Source organism: Bombus vancouverensis, unplaced genomic scaffold, assembly GCF_051014615.1.
Source record: "Bombus vancouverensis nearcticus unplaced genomic scaffold, iyBomVanc1_principal scaffold0035, whole genome shotgun sequence".
NCBI classification, from domain to species: Eukaryota; Metazoa; Arthropoda; class Insecta; order Hymenoptera; family Apidae; genus Bombus; species Bombus vancouverensis.
The window spans coordinates 686,000-689,739 of NW_027468926.1; the positions used below are offsets into that span (position 1 = coordinate 686,000).

The window sequence follows — 3,740 nt, forward strand, 5'->3', positions numbered from 1 at the left end:
TTTCCATTCAGCCAAAGGTGTACTTACAGATTATAGATTCCTATACGACTCTCGGTAAAAATTTATCCGCACTCCAGATAGTTAAAACTTCTGTCGACCGTATTGATCCATCTGCACTCTTCGTATGACGTCAATATCTGTTCAGTGCTGCTGCGCAGGTTTCATTGTGTTACGTCAATTCGTTTGTGACCGTTGCGCGAGTAATGGCGCTTTGCAATGGCGATTTGCAGGAAAACAGTGCAGGATGCTGTGATTCGTTTCTTGTGGTCGGAAGTTATGTTTGATGCCTATATTTATCAAAGATTTAATGCACATTATGGAGAAAGTGTTTTGTCACGAAGTGTGTTTGAATGGGCACAAAAGTTCAAAGAAGATCGCACAAGTGTTATGAAAAAACAGCTGGACGCCCGTCCACATCCACGACGACAACATTGAACGTGCTCATGAACTTATGCTCTATGGAATAGACGAGTGACACTGGATAATGTGGCAAATCATTTGCAAATCAGCCACGGCTCTGCTTATGCAATAGTGCACGACAGATTTGGGTTTTAAAAAGTTTGTGCGAGATGGATGCCGAGAAAGCTGATGAAAAGGTGAAGACGACGATGCATTCGTGGTTCGCAGCTCAGCCCAAAACATTTTTTAACGAGAAAATACGAAGGTCCTTCAGCAAATGGACAAAGTGTATACAGAAATTGAGTGATTATGTCAAAAAATGATGTATGTCTTTTTTGACAATTGCTTAAAATAAATTCTACACCGACAGAGCGGGTAACTTTTTACTCACCCTCGTAAGACACTTAAATTTCCAATCTATTATGATGAACAAAAGAGCTTATACTATTAAATCTAATTGTATTTTGTTGCATGAGAGTACACGTGTATGTGATGTACATTACCTTTATATCCCCTTGAACGCTTCAATATTGCGCATATATACTATATTTTGTACAGCTTCTATAAAATTTTGTATGTTTGTTTAGGCTGTTAATCTAGAGGCTGGAGTACAAAGAAGTGGCACAATGATGTGGGCTGATGACATTTATAATTATCAAGGAATCACCCCTACATTCGCTCAGGTATATATCGTTGACTATAATGTATTTAACATATATGATTGTTAGAATATTAATAATTAATCTTTATTTCTATCAGAATTTTAATGAAACTGTCCCTTGGGAAGGAAGAACTGATACCTTGATATCACGGTTTGTACATCCTATATATACGACAAATTTTAGAACATTATATAACGAAGAACCAGATCGCCGTGGCCATGTGATGTGAATAAAAGGACTTGAATTTGATGATATTTTTGTAACGTTAGATAACATAGCTAAGTATCTTCACAGTAAGATAGGATGACATGGTTTACATGATCTTAATGTTGTTCACTTGAGTGATGATATTATAAGGAAAAGTGTAATATCACAGGTAGGATGATTCATAATTTAGAACTACTATCTCATGTATGTATTACAAATTAAAGAAATATATTAAATTTTATAGGATATTTATGTTTAGTAACCAGTAATTCAGAGATTGGTATTCATGGTTACTATAACGAGGCTGTAGAAACGCACCCTTTCTTCTTTGCAAATGGTCCTGTATTTATGTCTAAGCCGAAACTGGAACCTCTGAATAATTTACATTTATTCTTGTTATTTTCTAAAATACTTATCTACAGTATACCATAAGGAATGATACCGTATCGCACCTAATCAAGTGCCTTAAGAAACATCAACAGGATATCACAGTAATCCCTTATCGACTGATATGTAAGTAAAAGTTATGTGTCATTGTTATACACAGTTATTTATCATTTTCTATTAATTCAGTTGTAGCCACTACAATATCTATGACACTGGTAGTAATTATGAGAACAATAACGATGTTCTATAAGAGGAAATTATGATTAGGAACAAAAACTTACAGGTAAGTCAATGTACATGTTATTTGCCATTTGAAAAGAAAGTTACTAACTTAGAATTTTTTGATAAATAATAATTGTGCAAAATATATTGGATTTCAAATTTGTCAAAAATTGAAATTTAAGAAGCATTGTAATAATATAACATTAATATTTTGATTTTTCAGGAGATATCATGCGGTGGATGGATAATATGTAAAAAATATTAAGCAGTATATGAATTTTCATATTGCGTAGAGATAACAAAATGAATTTTAAAAAATGTCGACATGGTAATAAGAAATAGCATCATGACAAAGAATATATAAAGACAGTTTCATTTTTTATAAATAAAAATTTGTTGTTCCAGATTTTGAAATATAGTGAAACGTTTAATTAGTATCTTAATATCTTTAAATAATTATTATTTTAGAATCAATTGTAATTGTATCATACGTACTTTTGAATTCGTGCAAGAACATATGTAATTTTGAAGTAGTTATTATTAGGAAATTGTTAGACGCGAACAGTATGCGAAAAGTTAGTATGCAGTGTAATAATTATCAATCAAAACACAAGAATTAAATTCTTGAGGAAAAAATTTCCGGAATTTCTTATTTACACGATTATAAAGAAATCCATAATAAGAAGGAGCTGCTTTCTAATACTTCTCTTCCTTGTAATGCCTATGTTAATGATAACGAGGTTCGACTTTTTGTTTTTAGAGGGATACTGGAAAATTTGAAAGTACAGTACCATTGGGAAGAAAATCACGATATTGAAAACGATATTTGCAAGTAAATTTCCAAAAAATCTGTTTTCAAATTTTCGCTTTCTATTTCACATTAAAAGAAAGGGCTGCCTTCTTTCTCTGCAAGACAAAACAAACATTCTGAATCTCGTATCAATGAATGATGTCAATAAGTTATTTTTCTTTTCAGATTGAACAATATTCCAGATTTATTCATAATTTCATACTACGCGAAGAATAGACTTTCATAGGTATATAAAGGAAATATTAAGTATAGGAAAACTCTTTTTCGTTGTAGGTGACATATGCTTCACGGTTGAACACATGTATTTTTGAACACATATAAATGAAAAAGTACTCTTATGGAGAAAAAGAATTGATACCTTCGATTGACATTAGATAATGTATATAAACTTATGAACAATCACTATCGGTTTGTATTTTAGGTGCACACGCAGATTTGTTGGAGTTCTTATAAAATGTACATCCTGTACGAACGTTTTATTCTTCCAAATTTTACGATACTATGTCTCATATAATAACTATATGGATTAAACGTAATATAAATGATCCGAAAATAGACTCGAACGACATTAATTGTCTTTCTATTTATACCAATATCGAAAATACAAGTAAAGCCGGAGCAATAGTATGCAAGAATGGACTATTTATTATTTTAAACCAAATCATAGCATATTCAGAATGCACAGTATTATCATGAAATGTAAATGAATCAGTTGTAAACGAACGATTTTACTGTAAAATCGTTGCCTCCTTTTTTTCATCTGAAATATAGCAGCAATGAGTACATTCTTTTAATATATAATAAAACGAGATATCTTTATAAAGTTACATATGTCATCACTGGTAACTGTTATCTCGTATGACACCAAATATACCGTTAGTATGGAATGATATTTTTATGAAGATATACTTTAATGATAGATTTTATGAATGAAACGTTATATAAGACAAATTATCTCTTGTCATTCTATGAAGTGTAGTAGCTAACGAAGATTAATTTTACGAAGTATTGGAGCAAAAGAGAATTAAAAAATTAAAAAGATCTAAATAAGA

At 31.3% G+C, this 3,740-nt stretch overlaps 1 long non-coding RNA gene across 1 annotated transcript; it reads left to right on the forward strand.

Moving 5' to 3' along the window:
• Nucleotides 1-3,740, forward strand: LOC143304449 (uncharacterized). Its single transcript, XR_013061128.1, has 5 exons — nucleotides 1-774; nucleotides 987-1,437; nucleotides 1,513-1,781; nucleotides 1,842-1,938; nucleotides 2,101-3,740. It is a non-coding gene; the product is annotated as an uncharacterized LOC143304449 (long non-coding RNA).